This window comes from Rhinoraja longicauda, chromosome 4 (genome assembly GCF_053455715.1).
Source record: "Rhinoraja longicauda isolate Sanriku21f chromosome 4, sRhiLon1.1, whole genome shotgun sequence".
NCBI lineage: Eukaryota > Metazoa > Chordata > Chondrichthyes > Rajiformes > Arhynchobatidae > Rhinoraja > Rhinoraja longicauda.
Window position 1 is genome coordinate 29,645,790 of NC_135956.1, and position 19,046 is coordinate 29,664,835.

The 19,046-nt window shown below is 38.0% G+C and overlaps 1 protein-coding gene across 2 annotated transcripts in view; it reads right to left on the reverse strand.

Annotated features, from left to right (window-relative positions):
- Positions 1 to 7,929: 7,929 nt before the first annotated feature.
- The window catches only part of ca8 (carbonic anhydrase VIII), a 90,403-nt gene continuing 79,286 nt past the window's right edge, over positions 7,930 to 19,046 (reverse strand). For both annotated transcript variants that reach the window (XM_078398567.1, XM_078398568.1), the window contains exon 10: positions 7,930 to 9,055. The gene's annotated coding sequence lies outside the window, so the exon portion shown is untranslated. The remainder of the gene's footprint in view (positions 9,056 to 19,046) is intronic.

Genomic DNA, 19,046 nt, shown 5'->3' on the forward strand with positions numbered 1-19,046 from the left:
CTAATACCACCCATTGTCAATTATTCTAATCGTTAGTCAGTTACATTCCTCATCCAATTAAAAGCTTTTTGAGATTAAGTCTTCATTTGAGTACGATTAATTGAATTCTGCAGATTTAATCGCTAACGTCAGGTATACATAATTATAAATGGAACTAAATAGAAGATCTATACCTTAGACTATGTAAAGCCAAAACCACGCAGTTAACAAAATAAATTGTGTCTGTGATTCTAGTATAAATAAAGTATTCAATATGACTCTACAATTACTGCTGTAATTTCTACATGGTGAAACCAAAATGTGTATAAATGGCCTTTATTAAAATCTGACAATGTGCACTTTAACCACATGTGATTTTTTTATATTACAAATCTCAAATTGTGGAGTACAGAGGCAAATAAATAAATGATGGGCCTTTGTCCCAAACATTATGGAAGGCGCTGTATTCACAAGGATGTTACCAGGACTTGGAAGCTTTAGTTATACAGAGAGGCTGGATAGACTGACTTATTTTGGACCTCAGGAGGCTGAGGCTTGGGACCTCATAGAAGTATACAGAATCATGAAGGGTGTGCATAGTCTTTTTCCTAGTGTAGAGGATTCTATAATTAAAGAACACAGGCATAAGGTGTGAGGAGAGAGACTTAAGAGGACCTCAGGAGCAATCTTTTGACTCAGAAGGTGGTCCTTATATCATATCATATCATATCATATATATACAGCCGGAAACAGGCCTTTTCGGCCCACCAAGTCCGTGCCGCCCAGTGATCCCCGTACATTAACACTATCCTACACCCACTAGGGACAATTTTTACATTTACCCAGCCAATTAACCTACATACCTGTACGTCTTTGGAGTGTGGGAGGAAACCGAAGATCTCGGAGAAAACCCACGCAGGTCACGGGGAGAACGTACAAACTCCTTACAGTGCAGTACCCGTAGTCAGGATCGAACCTGAGTCTCCGGCGCTGCATTCGCTGTAAAGCAGCAACTCTACCGCTGCGCTACCGTGCCGCCCGCTGCGCTACCGTGCCGCCAAGAGCGGAAGAGCTGCCAGAGAAAGCTATACAAATGGATACAATTACAACTTATAAACATGCATTTGAACAGATATGTGGACAGAGGAATATGGGCCAAATGCTGGCAAAATAGGACTTGCCCAGAATACCTTGATCTGAATAGACAAGTTGGGCCAAAGGGCCTGTTTCCATGCTATACAGCGACATGATTGTCATCATTCTCTTGCCTCTGTTGAGGCTGAAAGCAAATTATTTCCCAAGTTTCAATCTCTCATTTAAATTTGATTTTCATATTTGGTATTTTAATAGTTTACATCCGTCTTTTGGCATACCCTACTAGAAATTAATTTCATAGCAGTGTTAATTCTTACTTAAATCATGAAAATTGTCTGAACTTTTAGGAAATTAATCATCATTCCAAGTGATTAGGAATCTCATTTTGGTTGACAGTCCTTTTCTTGTAATGGATATCCAAGGCTCTGATTTTTGTTATTAAATTTTCTACCAGTGACATTTGAGAATTAAATACATGTACAATACAGATAGAAGGAAACCAAGAAAATTACAGAGTTGCCTCGAACTAATTTTAAATCGCCAGTTGGTGGTGCTGTCACACCATGCAGTTAATTTTTCAGCACTTGTAAATACCTCTTTAAAAAGAAAATTAACCTAAATAAAACATTAAAACACAATTGCGAACATTTCCCCATCCTCCCTTCTCTGCAGCTTCTGGCACTTTTGTACACCCACACAAATCTGTGTTTACAGAATGGAGAAAGGCTGAAAATGAACACGAGGGCAAAATGCTGGCTGAAAATGTTTTCTTGCTCGAGTGCCCTTCACTTCATTTGGTTGGAGACAAGTTGACCTATACTGGATTATAAATTGAAATCTGCCATTTAAAATGTATTAGCAACAGTATTATATATTCTCATGGCTCAAGAGGATTTTTAAAAAAATGGTATTCCATAATGGAAGCAACAGTTAATATACGCAATCTATTCGTCAGTGATCTCAATTAAATACATGTGATATTTATAGAATGTCCTTGTCTTTCATATCCATCATTCAACTTACACATCTCTTAAAATGCTGTCTCAGAAATCTCCATTAGTTCCCTGTACATTTTTTATTAATACTCATTATGAAGAAATGTAGTTTTTATTACATATGTTTGGCAGAGCAGAAATTTCATGGCTTCCATCCAACTAGCTTGACTTTGAGGTTTATAAATGTAGAGAGAAATGGAATAGAGTTAATTAATTCAAATTCAATTGATCCATATACTGATTTAATTTGCTGTATAAATGAGATTTAAGACTCCAGGCTAATTTTAGAATGATTTCATAATGATGTGTGACATACATCTCACTTAATTACTACTATTTAGCATTTTTTTCAGAAAGTGATTTCTCACAGTTCTTACTCTAATCGGTCACTTCACAGCTAAAACTAATTATTCTAGTTTAATTTGCCAGTACCGACAACTGATTAAGTAAGAATTTAATGCTAAAAACAAGTGTCTGCAGATCAAGGAGGTTGTATGCATAACTTATTTAGTTTCATTTCTATACTAAGTATTTACAAAGTTTTCCCCAACTATCTTACCGTCAGATGCTGAGTGAATTTTAGGTATTTAATGAAATGCTCAGACTAAATCTCAGGAAAAGTGTGTTCGCATAATAGGCCAACAAGCTGAGATGAAAACGTTGTATTGCATTCAACCAAAGAAACAAAAAGGGCATTATTACATATTTGAAACAACAAAAATAAAAAAATCTTTAAATTAGGCCAAGTGTTGCTGCATGAGGTTGCAACAAAACAAAAAAAATAATTATTGCTGAGTCGGCTTTTTTAAATATTTCTCTGAGACTTGAGTTGTACCACATACACCTGCTTGAAACAGGTACACATTGTGTGAAGTGCAGCCAGCCAACTGGAATTAACACCATATTTTACTCCTTAGACTGAACATAGTAGCAACACAACTTTATGCTTCCCAATGTTGCTTTTTAATGTTCTGAGTAGGCAGCAAGGTGAAGATTTCCACAACCACAGTCAACTCCATTGCAAAGTCTTAGCATAAACAAAGTAACAGGTCAAAGTGTAAAAATATTCCTCTGCGACCTTTGTACAGGCTGTTAAATTTAGACATAGCTAATAATATTAGAAAAAACATCATGGCTCATTTTACAGATTTATCATAAGTTAAATAAATACCTGCTCAAGTTGAATTGCAAGTAAATACTCAACTTCTGCATAATCTATAGTTGTCACTTCAAACCAAAACTAATCTTTCGTATTATCCTGTCAAGAGTTTAACTTATTTCCCTCTTCTAGGCCTGTAGACCCCTTTAAAAAAACAATGATATCATTCACATTTGAACATAATCGCACTGAATTTGAATCTTTAAATTTAAGGAAAAGTGGCTATTTTACTATTAAGTCAATGATTTTCAATAGTTTAAAAAGCCACAGTACATACAACTACATCCATGTTTAATTTAAGCAACAAAATTAGAAAAGCACTTCTGGATGTTTAACCAACTGCTCAGCTAGAGCAGTTTAGAAGCTGAACCACAAGTGGGCTATTGACTAACCCCATAATTACAATGTTTTAGGTAACTCCCTTGGCCAAATGCCAAGCCTAACAGCTGTCATTCGCCAGGAAATGAAGATGTAGTGTGTTGGTATGGCAAGGTAGTGCAGAATCCTGCTGTGACAGAAATGTGAACATTTCTGTAAATTTCAGTACAATATCCTAATCTTGGCAGAGCCATCAGACAGAGACACAACCCCATTCTGGCTCCTTCGCTTTAGGTTCTGATCAAAAATTGGATTGAACTATTTTACAGGTTTTACAGATGGATTAATAGATCCTTCTCAGAAAAAGGAATTTGATGCCAGCTTTAGTGTTTTGGGTGCTTCATAGTATGAGGGTGTGATAAACAGGGGAGGTCAATCATATAGTGGAATGCATCAAGATCTCAGATAGAAATAAGATGCACTGCTAGATCAGCAAAACCAAAGAAATACATATTGGTCAATGTACTTTAAATCATCCCTAAATATCACAAAATGCTGAAGTAACTCAGCAGGTCAGGCAGCATCTTGGAGAGAAGGATTGGGTGACGTTTCAGGTCGAGACCTGTCTGAAGAAGGGTCTCGACCTGAAACGTCACCCATTCCTTCTCTTCAAGATGCTGCCTGACCTGCTGAGTTACTCCAGCATTTTGTGATATCTTCGATTTGTACCAGCATCTGCAGTTATTTTCCTATTAAATCATCTCTAAATTCACCTAAACAGGCAAATAAACATTTGGCTTAAGTTTTCATTATAACAAAATGAAACAATAAAAGGGACAGCTGCAAAGATGTTGGGCTAGCAGTCATAGGTCTAGACTTTTGATCTGGACATGAGTTCAAATCTCTCAAATTAGTATGGTCACCATGCAATTACCAACATGACATAACCCATTTAGCTTAGTAATGCCCTATTTCAGTTTATGTGCCTTTTATTGGCTGACAAATCCTTGCAGAACCATCATTCATTTTCTATGAATAAGCAGAAATTCCACAGGTGCCCAGATTATGTGCAAACTGTTTTAGATAACCCTTTCAATCTTGACAACATCTTTCCTGGAACATGGTGTCCAAGGTGAATCAGATCAATTAATTTCAATGCAATTTCCGAGATAAACAAAGTACAAGGGCAATAGTTGAACAATAGGCTGCAGAATACATTTAACCAGACTTTTGTTTGAAAAAACATTAAGATGCAAGAGGAAAAAAAGACACAAAGTGCTGGAGTGACACAGCACAGCACACAGTCAGGCAGCATCTCTGGAGAATATGGATAGTAACATTTCAGGTCAGGATCTTTCTTCAGATGGATTGTGATGGGGTGGGGGGAAAGAAAGCTGGAAGTGAGGGAGGGGGGGGAACAACGCTAGGTAAGTAATAGGTCGTTACAGGTGAGCGCGGGGGGGGGGGGGGGGGGGGCTGGTGACAGGCAGATGGTTGGACAAAGGCCAGAGATGAAAAGACAAAAGTGAGATAAGGATAGAAGCGTTAATTGTGAAGGCAGAAAGAAAGCAAGCAAGGGAGGGTGTGGGGGAGAGCAGAAACCTGGACACAAATCTATTACTCTCATGTTCTCCAGAGCTGCTGAGTTACTCCAGCACTTCGCGCCTTTTTTGTAACCTAACATTTATAGTTCCTTGTTTCTCTCTTAAGATGTAGGCGATTCCTAGAAAATATTTATTGTTATTCATCTTCCATTGCTCTTAAGGATCATAAAACTTCCAACAGAGCAGATGCCCTTGAACAGTAAATGTTCTGGCAATGCGCAAAGGAATTTCCAAGATCTCAACCTAGGAATGATGAGCTTATGTGTGAGAGCAGGAGTGAGGGCAGGAATAAGGACCACCATGTTATAACAGAAAGAACAAGACTGAGATAGCTGTTGAAATTAGTTTGGGAGCTCGTCATAATGGGGATATGGGGAAAAGCAGGAACAGGGTACTGATTTTGGATGATCAGCCACGATCATATTGAATGGCAGTGTTGGCTCGAAGGGCCGAATGGCCGACTCCTGCATCTATTTTCTATGTATCCACTGTGTATCTTGCATAATAGCCAGATGGTTTATGGAAGTGATATTAAATAAATCTTCTGTCATAAGTGGCTTCAAGCATTTTATTTTCCTATAGCACCAATTCTGACAAGAACTTGATAGTTAAAGGCAAGATTTTAAATAGGTCAAAAGAGGAGTCACTCATTGAAGAATATCCAGAACCAAAACCTATGATTCTGAGAAGAAATCGAAGAACCAAGAACAACTCGAGAGAACATCATGGAGAGGTCTATGCCTATACTTAATAACCATGAGCAGCTGGTATTGATGTTGCATGAATATTATTTGCTGCATCATACGAACTTATATTGGCTATTGTCCAGAAACTGCACCTGGGAATTAAATATTGTATTGTTGTAAATAATACTGAATCCTGCATAAATCTTGATATCCCAGCTACTTCTGACAGTTTTACACGTTCAAAAAGAAACGAGTCATCCAGCCAGCAAAGAACATGATAATAATCAGCAATGAAAATTAATACAAATGCAAAAAGTCTTAAGCACTATTGATTTCCATTGCAAATTAAAACAAGTACATACAAACCCTGTCTGATTAAACAGTTTGACATAGCAGTTTTGGAAATCATGCACTATTCATGAGATATTCCAAAAGGATTTATCAGTGTATTTTGGTTTAAATTTCCTGAACTCAAAGAAAGGTGACCAGATTCAAAATTGTTCATATATTCCTGAGAATGTTACTGCTGTACATTGATCAGAGAATTAGATTTCACATTATTTATGCTACCCCAAACACAGTTACTAATGTGGAAAGAAAGAAACGATTTTCAAGGCTTCAAACACTGATGCCTCGAATTTGAATTGACAGACATGTGATACAGATAAACACTGAATGCTCATTAAGAGTCTATGAACAATATGCCAATTGCAACAACCCCCCCCCCCCCCCCAATAGACATACAAATACATTCAAAGCATTCAGACATAATCCTCCATTCTATTCCTTAATCTCTCTGATGAGTGCATCAAATTGCTTGTCCCATCTTAACTTGAAGGCCTACAACCATACAAGGCATATAAACTACAAAACCACATCTTTGGGATGTGGGAGGAAACCGGAGCATCTGGTGGAAACCCACGCGTTCACAGAGACAATGTGCGAACTACGCACAGATAGCACCCAAGGTCAGGATTGAACCAGGGTCTCTGGCTCTGCGAGGCAGTGGCTCTATCAGCTGTGCCACCGACCTGCCTCTATAAGATTTAAAAACCACAGAAATAAACATTAAATATGAAAATGAAAATGTAATATATTACTTTAAGATTAAAATAGCATTAAGATCAAAATAAACACCATTGTCAATCCAGGTTGACAATCCCATTCAATAAATAGGTAGCACCAGAAGCTATAATGTTGTGAACCAGATACAAAATATATCTGATCTTTCAGCTCAACACCTTTGGGATCTTCATCAGAGTCCAGCAGCAGAGCAGAATGTCAGATGTGGCAGCATCCCATTCCTTCCAGTCTTCTACGTTGCACTAAATTGACTTAATCTTAATGTTCTTAATTAATTTCTACACAGAGATAATTTAAAGTAGATTTTTGTATTTCAATTCTCATTACTTGTATATATTTTGACTGTTTTTAAATATCTCCAATTATTAAGGTGCCGAAGTCAGGAACACGTTGACTCATGCATGGCAACAAGCCTTGAGCTTTCTGAAGACCAGCAGCCATAAGCATTGCAATCCAACCGATTAATAAAATTCTGTCAGATTAGCTCATGAATGTGTATATCTGACCCCCCAACCAACCCATTATAAATTTAACACTAACTAATGTTGATGTGATCAGCTAAAGACATATTATTATTGTTTCATTCCACTGCATCATGCTCTTCTCCACCATTTAAAAGCTGGCAGAAAAATTCAGCTTATATCACTGCTAGTTAAAATACTTTGACCGGAAACAAAACTTGAAGCTCTCTCACGAAACTAGAATAGAATCTTTTCTAATACTGTATATACAAAATATTAAAAACTAGCTAAACAAGAGTTTCCAGTTCATTATGTGGAAGTAATTAAAGACTTTCCACCCAGTTCAACTGACATAGATAAATTGGACAGGACATTCAATTAATTTGGTATAGTTTTAAAGCAATTCACCACATACACATGCTAATTTATATCTTGCACATCCCAATGGAATAAAAGAGAATAAATATGAAAAAATATGTAGATTTGATTCACATTACAAAGAACTTTAATAGGAACAACAGCTTTTACATTAAATTTTGGAGTTGTGCTTGAATAATTGCAATGACAAATTTGCAATTTGGCTTTAATTTTGTTGTCCTTTACTTCAAATTTGTTTTTTTGCATTTGTCATATCTCCCAATGCATTCAATGAAATTGCCTTAAAATGATTGTACAGGGAGCAATGAATATATTGTGTTCTTAAAGTTTATTCAGTTGAGCCCAAGCATTTAAATTATAAATTACAGAATACTGCATTTTTAAACAAAATGTTACCCCCTCCAGAGTTTTGAACATATAGTTCGAAACAAACACCTTCAAGTTCACCTTCAAGAAACAAACTCCTTCACCACGCACACAAACGGATTAATTAAAAAAATCATGAATTAAGGAATTATTCAGGAGTGTTTCAATATGCAGACTTTTCAAACCATTTTGTTCAAAATTATATTAGTATCTCATAACAGAATCAAAATCACATTCATTACAAAAAAAGTGTTTTGATTGGAGAAAATTCCCTACAGAATATCTCTCTCCCCTCCGTGTAGAATTTGCATTAACTTTAAAGTACAGGTTGTTGGAAAATGTGAAAATAGCATGTTTAGTACTAACCAGAGTAAAATCAAATGGCTATTGAAATCATTGGTCATTTTAAAGGATTGGCAAGTTCTTTTTTCTTGCATTCTACGCAATTATATTCAGTCATGCAGATAACCCTTAAATCACATTGGCATTGTCTAGGAGCAAACTTATCTTTTGGCACTACTAAATTGTGAGGTCTTACTTTCCCAAGCAGCAAAGAGCTAGCAAGTACCCATATGTCAAGCTCATAAGGAATTTCAGAAAAGCACATCACTATTAAATGATATTAAATACATGATAGAAATTTTGCACATTTACGAACAACGATTTACAAAAGCCAAATGCATAAACAGACTACAAAAACAATTATATGAAGCTTGGGGCACCTAAAATGAGCTCTTGTTCTGGCGCATCAGCTCTTTATTTCGGAATATTTAACAGGACTATGAGAACAAACCAACTGCCACAGCTGCTTTTCAAGACTGCATTAATTATAGAAGGCAACACAAAACATGCTTTGTATTTTGAAGGAGCAGCAGCTTCAGAAAGATCCATTTCTCATATAGTGGGATACTGTGGGCTCATTGTCTTCACCCTGTTAAAAGAGAATGGCACATTCATGCTTGAGAAATTCCTCAGTGGAGAGTTCACCCTGTTCATTTAACTGATCAGACAGATGGAATAACAAGAAAACAGTTCCAATATATCAGCAGAGTCTGCCACTGTAGAATTATTGTCTTACAAATTATTCAATATTTTTTATCCATGTGCTATTCAACTGGGTTTGAAACAGTGCACTACATACATATCTCTTTAAGAGTTCAGTGTTTGTGCATCACATGTTCCCATCAGGTTTGCATGCAATGCAAATAGTGAGGTAGCCATACTATTTTATTCTGAACACAAAAAATCCAAAATTACTTTCTGGCCTTCAGGACACAAGAACAATTAAGGGCCTAAAATAGTTTACGCTGTTATTTATCTTGCCTATACCAGATCAACTCAATCTAACAAAAATCTGAAGTTTAAAATACAAAGAAATATTGCATTGATGTTGGACATGCAAATTTGGACAAAGGCGATGGCTTTTTCGGGGCAAATCTATCAAACTCTTGAATTGGCTCAAATATATAATGCGAGTTTTGATTAAATTAGGACACAAGAACACGAAGAAGAAAAAAAATCAAATACCATAACCCTTGCCTCTGATTCTGCACCTTTTCAAAAACAGCTCTGTTGATCTTCCCAAAACATCTGTTTCTCCACACATTCACCTTGTACTTCGATGTGGTTATGATATGTTGGGTTCCCAGTGTTGCAATCTATTCAGTTGAGAAGTAGTTCATCAGCTTCAAACAACTTTGAAACATCCCAAGTGTAGTGGCAACTTCAGTCCTTACAATAAAGTCCTCTCTGCTTACCACCATTTCACGGAGGCTGGAGTGATCGATCTTGACGCAAATCGATAACAGAGAGATCTTCACGACGTTTCAGTTTAATTAGTATAAGAAAATAACTGCAGATGCTGGTACAAATCGAAGGTATTTATTCACTGTATGAAGGTAGTTCAGTTTAATTAGTCGCTTATTGAAGTAGTGATACAAACAGATTTGTATTTCTCCCATCATAGATCTGGTAAGATCTGTATCACGTCATAGCTTCTCCACATCTGACCCCTCCTATCTCTGCATTCCCAAATATACTCCTAATTCTGGCTCCTCGCGGTACGTTATGCCCATATATGTATTCATCTCACGACAACCCCCAAGTGTCCAAAAATAATACAGAAAGATACAAAATAATATAATATGCTAAGACAGATATTACAAACACAAATGGCTTCTACACACTGGCCCCCAATTGTTCCACGTATATAACGAAACAATTACTAATAAACATTAAAAGGAGCCGTAAAAAACTTCACACAAAATCAAAATAAAGCATGCTCTATATGGTGGCATCTAATCTACTTTAAGATTCTTCGATCTTTAAAGCCACAAGTCTATGCTGTACTCAGGTATCAGCTTCTAGGAGCATTCATATCTTCATTATCGATCTTTCCAAGTTGCTCTTAGTCTGAAGGCGAACTGTGCACACAAGACCTTGTGCATCTGGTATGGTTTCCAATATTCTGCCCATTAGCACAGATCTTCTTCAATCTTCTCTTCCAGCTTAAGAAGCGGTCTGCTGTTAGTCTGCGGTCTGCGGTCATCTGCAGGATTTTCCTCCATTGTCATACATCAGTAGCATCCCTTACAAAAGAGATTCTGTTTGCTACAAATGTTTGAAATCATTTGTTCTCGTTGTTGATGTACTTAAGCACCGTTGTGCTATCGGTCCAGAAGATGGATCTGTCCAGTTGAAGTTGTAATTCTTTTCACAGCATTGTGTCAACTCTGACAGCTAGGACTGCAGCTGTAAGCTCCATTCTGAGAATCGTCATTTGTTTTAAAAGTGCCACTCTGGACTTTCCCATTATGAATGTAATGTGCACTTCTTTGCTATCGTTTTCCAGTCTTGGATATGAAACAGTACTGTAGCCATTTCGCTGGCGTCTGAAAAGTGGTGCAGCTGTGCATATCTGATTTGACCAAAGCTTGTAGGCTTCATGCACTGGTCCACTTTAAACTCCACAATCTTGTTGAGATCTGCTAGCCATCCTGTCCATCGCTGAGAGAAGATTTTGGGTATGTTTTCATCCCATCCAAGTTTCTCCTTGCAGAGCTCCTGCATAATCAGCTTGGCTGGCAGAGTAAATGGTGCTAGAAATCCTAAAGGATCGTACATAGAGCCGACTAAAGACAAAATGCCACATCTAGTGTACGGTCATTCCTGTACAGCAATTCTGAACTTGAACACATCAGTTTCAACGCACCAGCGCAATCCCAGTGCTCTCTCCATTGGCAGATTATCCTTGCCCAAGACCAACTCCTTGATCTCTTTAGTTCTGTTTTCTTGAGGAATGGATGCCAATACAGCACGGCTGTTGCTGATCCATTTTGACAGCATGAATCCTCCCATTTGGCAGATGGTAGTCAGGTCTTTTACCATCTGAACTGCTTCCTGTTCCAAAGGCATGGATTTTAAACAATCATCCACGTAGAAGGTGTTCTTTACCGTGTTTGTCACCTCTTTAGGAGAGCGAGCTTTGTTATCCTCAGCAGTTTTTCTTAATGCAAAGTTTACACAAACTTGGTGACGACATGGCTCCAAAAAGATGTACCTTCATCCGGTATTCAACAAGATCTTGCCGCACATCACCATCGGGCCACCACAGAAATCGTAGATAGTCAATATGCTTTTCTGATACCTTGACCTGATGAAAAATTGCTTTGATATCAGCCATCAAAGCAACCGGTTCTTGTCTTAATCTGATGAGAATTCCAATGAATTAGTTGATTAGGTTTGGATCCTGCAGCAGTTGGCAGTTAAGTGATGTTCCTTTGAAGACTGCACTACAGTCAAAGACCACCCTTAAAGCTCCTTTCTATGAATTATACACCCCGTGGTGAGGAATGTACCAGAGTTCTCCATCACTTCGATTCAGCAGGTCCACTGGTACCCTTTCAGCATAACCATTGTCAATTATTTCTGTGAGGAAGGATGTATATTCATCATAAAACTTCTCATTCTTGCCAAACCTGCGTTTCAAGCTCTGGATGCGCTGCTCTGCAATGCAACGGTTATTTGGCACGCTGGCGTTTTCTTGCTTGAAAGGTAAGTCTAAACAATAGTGTCCATCTGTCATCCTTGCTAAGTGATTAATAACGTCCAAGAACTTTACCTCTTCTCTGGACATTTATTCAGTTTCCTTGCTGGTTCTTTCACTGAAGTCGTGATTGTATTGCTTGACCAGAAGCTCCTCTAGGTTTGCAATGAATATTCGATTGACAGCTGTAGCAGGGCAGCCATTTCCATCCCTGCTGTCGTGGTCTCTTCTCAGGGAACCATAGATGGCCCTTCCCATTAGGGTTTTCATAGCGTATGGTCCATCCTCTTAGCTGTTGACCAGCTCCCAAGGTTCCAATACGTTTGAAGCATTTGTCCCGATGTGTAGGTCAATGCCAGAGTTTATTTCAGGAATCTTGATATCATTCAAGTAAGGCCATTGTTTCAGGTCTTCTTGTCTGGGAATGTTTATCTTTCTCATCAAGCTTTCTGTACTGAAGGTAGATGAACTTCCTTGATCCAAAAATGCGTATGTTTGCAACACTGTACTCCCCTTGCTCTTTGCTTGTACTGGTACAATGGAGGAGATGCATGTTTCATCAACGGCCCCAATATGCCCACACATTTGAGATGGGAGAACAGCATCACTCGCAATTGGCTTTTCTTTCTGTTCTGTATGTTCTGGTTTCTTTTCTTTGTCCTTTTGTTTGATGTGAAGTATTTTAGGATGGTTTTCTTGCACCTGTGCTTCTGCAAGTTTTGCAGTCATTGCAAAACTGTTTCTGGCTGTTTGGGGCTTTTCTCTTGCCTTAGCAAAGGTAGGGCCTTTGGCAGTTGCAACTGGCTTAGCTTCCTGGATATTCCCATCAGATACTATCGAGCTGTTTCTTGATTTCACAGCATCAAGTACATTGAGTCTTGTCTTGTCTTGGTTGCTGCCATTTCAGCATCTAGTTCCAATTGTTCCTTCCGTCTTCTCAGCTGTTCCTTCTTTCTCTTCCATTCTTACTCCATTTCCAATTGTCTTCTCTTCTGTTCTTCCTCCATTTCATCTTCTTGTCCTTCTATCTCATGCCTGTCTTTCATGAAGGCAACCTGTTCTTTTAGAACGGCCAGATCTGCGTTAGCTTTTATCCGAGTAGAGAGCGTTGAAGATGCACATGATGAAGAACGGGATTGAGGCTCAATTTAGAGTTTGAGACATTTGAAGCGCTCTCAGCAATGGCGTGTATAGTTTGATGACCAACCTTGAATAACCACGCATTAGTATCTTGTATAAACTCATTGAAAGCATCCACTGTTCAGTGCGTCCACTGATCTTGCTTTTCAAGTTTATCTTCAAGCAGTAACAACTGTTTCAATGTTTCTTATTCTTCTTCAATCTCATGCTGGCTTTTTAGGATGGCAACCCATTTCAAGACATGAGAACTTTGAAGGTCAACGAAATGAAGAAAAAACATTTTCCTTTACAGAATCCATTCTGATGTTGCGGCTGAACATCAGATCTAACCACAGACATACTTGTACGTCACTGTCCCTTTAAGACGTGTTGACGTAAATTCGTATCTTCACTAGAATTTAAAACAAACTGATATCTTGCGATGCTCGAGGTCACTTCTTTGTTCTCAGCATTCCAAAGTTTTCAGCAGCAGCATTTCAATACAACTTCTGAAATACAGCTTTCCAATAAGGCTTAATGCTGTACTTACAATTCCTGTGCGAAGGTTTACGAAGTTTTCAATCTCCATTAGTCAGATTAGCGCAGGTAATGACTCTGTCCAGTCTGTGGAATTCAGTTCAAGGTTTTTGAAATAAAACAATCCTTGTTCCGTCCAGTCGCTTCACAAGCTCCAGTACCATTAATAGAGCCAATTATTACTTTAAACGGCTCTTTAGAGACAGGTCCTACTTTTATCTTCACTCAGAGGATAGTTCTTACTTTATTCACTCTGCCTGAGGAAGTTCATACATTATGTAGTAGCAACTTCTGTCCTTACAATAAAGTCCTCTCCGCTTACCACCATTTCACGGAGGCTGGAGTGATCGATCTTGATGCAAATCGACAACAGAAAGATCTTCACTGTTTCAGTTTAATTAGTCATTTATTGAAGCAGTGATACAAGCAGATTTGCATTTCTCCCGCCATAGATCTGGTAAGAACTGTATCTCACCATAGCTTCTCCGTGTCTGACCCCTCCTATCTCTGCATTCCCAAATATACACCTAATTCTGGCTCCTCCCAGTACGTTATGCCCATATATGTCCATTATGCCCATATATGTATTCATTTCACGTCAGCCCCCAAGTATCCAAAAATAATACAGCAAGATACAAAATAATATATTATGCTAAGACAGCTCGTACAAACACAAATGGCTCCTACACCAAGTATATGAAAATTAAATTGGGAATATTTTTTTCTGGGATTTGGGGGCAAAAAAGGCCAATGTGCCAAGCAAGGAGAAGGGAATGCAAGGGTCAATTTTCTTTCTTAATTACAATTTGCAAATTATAACACGGATACCGTTTCCTCATAAAATCACAGGAAAAGGACGCTACACTCAACTGTACATTTAGACAAATCTGATGTCCTTGTGTACAGAAACCAGTTGGTGCTAAGGTTACTTGGCACAATTCTGCTTTTAAGCAAGGACTGCTTTTATGAGACAAAGTTTGAGACAATTTATCAAGCAAAATATCTTGCAAACAATTAAAATATTTCTGTGCATACATGCCATTGATGGTTAAAAGCACATACAAAATGCTTCCACACAAAGTCATTTGTACAGATATACAGATTTAAAATCTTATTTGCTTCCCCCACTCCCCCCAACAATAACATGACTCTGCATTGGCAAGGTGAGAAAGTGAAATCAAATCTTGCAAGTAATCTGGATAATATGAAAAATTAGGTCTTCTTTCAATGTGGAAACAAATCACTGGAGTATTTTCTTCTCCTTTAAACATCCAACCAATGTTCAAGTTGCTCATGAGAAATTACTAATCCTATTTTCCAAGCCACTTGAGACCAGACTGGACCCTGCATGGCAAATCAGAACATTATTGCAGCACCTTTCTGGTCTGTGCAAGATGTGCAGCCACCAAAATTGAAATCAATTGGATGATTATATAATTCTGTTCAAAATGTGGGCAATGGTGCTACTGATATTACCTTATCTGTCCATTCATTGCCTTATAAATATCAGGGTGAGCTTTCACCTTAAAAATGCTGTCGTCCTACTTTTGTGCTCACACCCCAGAAGAAAAACAACCAGGACATTAGCAGACTATATAATAGCAATATGATAGTCACATATATCTAATAATATGATCGCAATATGATAGTAATATGGTGTGCCACTTAGAATGGAAAGTGCCTCTTAACATCTTGTGTTAAAGAAAATGGAAATTTGCTGGATTAATTTATTTAAATTCATCAGATGGACAAAACATTTCCTAGCATGCAGAGTATGCAATTACAACTGCAAGAAAAAAATGCTTTGAACTAAATAAATGAGCTGCCTCTGAAGAGTAGGTCAAAACATAGCAAGTCATGCCTTATCAAGTTAATATTTCATCTGTTTTGAACCCGTTGCTTGAAGCTTTGTTTCAATACAGGAAGCTACTATTCCACCTTCTCTGTCTATGTCATCTCTGATGAATGAATCAGCAGATATTGGTGCCTCAAAGAGGTGCTGATATCTAGATGATGTGTCTTTAGATAATTGAAATGAAGCACTTACATTAAGAATTAGTTTCATTTTGTTTAGAAATACAGTGTGGAAACAGGTCCTTCGGCCCAAAGAGTCCAAGCCGACCAGTGATCCCCACACACTAACACTATCCTATACACTAGGGACAATATTACAATTATACCAAGCCAATTAACCTACAAACCAGTATGTCTTTGGAATGTGGGAGGAAACTGGAGATCCTGGTAAAAACCCACCGGGAGAAAGTACAAACTCCATACAGGCAAGCACTTGTGGTCAGGATCGAACCTGGATCTCTGGCGCTGTAAGACATCAACTCTACCATTGCGCCACCGTGTTGCCCAAATGTTATTATATTAATTAAATTAACAAAGCAAAATCATAGCTACTTATCCCAACAATACTTTATGAAATATTTGTATTCCCACTACAATTGGGCTACTGCCACAATTGATCAACAGGGGATGTGATGTCGCTGATTCTCCATTGGTTCATTAGGACATAAGAACACATACGTCAGGCTGTTGTTCACCAACTAGAGCTCGGCAATCAACACCATTATTTCCTCAAAACTTGTCAAACTCAAAACTGGGTATCAGCTCATCCCTATGTAATTGGATCTTCGACTTCTCTATCAGAGGAATCACAATCAGCATGAACGGGCCTCAACACTTCTTGTTTAATAACCATCAACACAGGAGGACCTCAAGGTTGTGCGTTCAGTATCCTACTCTGCTCTCTTTAATCTCATGATTCTGTAGCCAGAATTGAAATTGAAGCACTTACATTAAGAATTGTATATAACGCCATATTAAAATTTGCTGATGATATGGCCATTGTTGGATGAAGAAAGGGTAACAATGAGTCAGAGTACTGCAGGGAGATTGATAATCTGATTCCATGGCATTCTTGCTCTCAATCTTGGCAAGATCAAGGTACTGATTGTGGACTTCAGGAAAGGAGAGCCAGTGATCCATAAACCCATCTTCATGGCCAGGATGGAATGGTGGTGGAGAGAGTTAACAACCTCAAGATTCTGGCCATGCATTCTCTGAAGATCGTTCCTGGGCCCAGCAATAAAAAAAGCTTAACACCTCTATTTCCTTACAAGATTAGTACATCACTGAATACTCTCTCAAACGTCTTCAGGTGTACGGTAGAAAGTAAACTGACTGGTTGCATCACGGTCTGGTTTAGTAACAAACACGCAAGAATGAAGAAACCTGCAGAGAGGTAGACATTGTGCGGTTCATCACGAGTACCGACCTCCCCTCTACAGGCTGCCCCAAAAAGGCAGCCAATGTCTTTGAAGACCCACACCATACTAGCCATGCTCTCATCTCGCCAGTACAATCAGGAAGGTGGTACAAGAGCCAAAAACCATGAATATCAGGTTCAAGAACATCTTCCCAACAACTGCCAGGCTCTTAACTCTGCAGATTATCCGTTACCTGGACAACTATGATCTCTGGTCTTTACCTTTGGTTGCACTACAGGCTTTGGTTTTGTACAATTATGATTACCTCGTATTACTGATTATTATTAATTTATTGTTTTATTGATTGTATATTTGTGCCAATGGGCCAAGCAACAAACATGGATTTTATTGTCTGTTGCCAGTACATATGACAATTAAACACTCTCGATTCTTGCTTATCACTTCAGTCAGGAATACAAGATGTATTTCTAAATTGAAGTGTTTTGGTGAGTTCTTGCTTCATCTTACACTTTGGAAATCAAATGTCATGAAGGTTATTTAGATGACTTACATTTGTTCTTCAATAAAAAAAAGTGGCTGTGGCTTGCATGTGGCCCCCATTTCAGGATTACCACCCTGTCTTCAATTTTATTTTGATGTTGTAAATTTAAACCGAACCATCCATATTAACATGGTACCAAATTGATATTCTTCATTTTCTGTGATCATTATGTTGTAGCAAACTTTGTAAAGTCTTGGCTATCATAATCAAAGACGAATTAACCCAACAGCAATTTCCCGTGACATTAGTGCAACTATTAACCTATTAAAAATAAACATTACATTTTTCCACTAAAATCGTGATCATCAATTCTTTGCACCGTTGCGTATTTTAGATGGTCGTACTTGACTTTGCCCGTAAAAGATGAAGCAATATAAATGAATGCAAGATTTCCTGGAATGATAGCAAGTTATTTTCTCCAGTGACCAATTATTATTTGAAACGAGAGCTTCTAAGGACACTATTACAGTATTGTCAGCACACTAATATAAATTTAATGTGTAGATTAATGTCTTGCATGGAACCTTCACTTTCCTTTGTTTTAGTGGTGCTGCCACGAAACTTCATTTCCTGCAGCATACTGTGAACTCAGGAAAGGTTCCAAAGTGTGGATTTTGGGGCAATGCATTCTTATGGCAAACTGTGCCTCACCCACTTGCGAACAATTAACCACAAAAGATTCAATGCCAAGCTTTTGCATCAAATGTTTTATTTTACTTCAAAATTTGAGCATGGTGCAAGCAAATAGTTCTAACAAGCTTTGTTGTCAATGTTCCAAAAACTTTTGTTCACCAGTTCATACTGTAAGTTCCAGGAGCAGAATTAAGCCATTTGGCCCATCAAGTCTACTCCGCTATTCAATCATGGCTGATCTATCTTTCCCTTTCAACCCCATTCTCCTGCCTTCTCCCCATAACCCATGACACCTTTACTGATCAATTCTGTTAATTTTTAAAAAACTATTAACTCCATAGCTGTCAACAGAAATCAAATACAGATGTGACCATAAACTCCAATGTACAAAGTTAAAATGCAAAAAAAACAGGGTTGTTTGTACATCGACTTCAAAGCATACGTTCCGTTAAGCTACTTAAAATATATGTTTATATATGTTGATCATTACATTGGTCACATTACATTTATCAGATAAATGTGGGGGTGCTATGAGCAGGAGGTACAAATTTAAAGAAAAATAAATCAAACACCCTTTCATCAAAATTTAAAGCATTACAATTGCCTTTCAAACTTAATTCCATGACTCCTGACTTTTGCACGGTTAATCACCAGCCTCCAAAATAGTTTTACTTTAGAACATGATTTGTTTCCCCTCTATTTTCCATACACCAGTCATCTAGAAGCAGTGATCCTGTTGCTGAGTACAGCGATGGAGAAGGATCCTAGCAAGACAGACCCTAGTATACCACACAGGAGCAAGAACAAGCGG